Consider the following 268-nt stretch of genomic DNA (forward strand, 5'->3'; position numbering starts at 1 on the left):
TGTTGTCGTTTACATCATGTCTTATGGATGCATCGCACACAGATGGATATATATCGTTTCTAAAGTGTTTATTTTATTGAATTGTGATAATTATGGCTTGCAGCAAATGGAAACCCAAAACTCCAGGCATCAGAAAATTGATCTCGGTGCTATCGACTGATCGCCTCCACGCAACGTAGCATCGCTGCAGTAATTCACGCAAAGCTCTGCCCAAGTATGGCGTGCTGTTCATGTATTCCAACATTTCTGCTTCAAAAATCTCTCACCA

Source organism: Takifugu rubripes, chromosome 22 (genome assembly GCF_901000725.2).
Source record: "Takifugu rubripes chromosome 22, fTakRub1.2, whole genome shotgun sequence".
In the NCBI taxonomy this organism is placed as follows: Eukaryota; Metazoa; Chordata; class Actinopteri; order Tetraodontiformes; family Tetraodontidae; genus Takifugu; species Takifugu rubripes.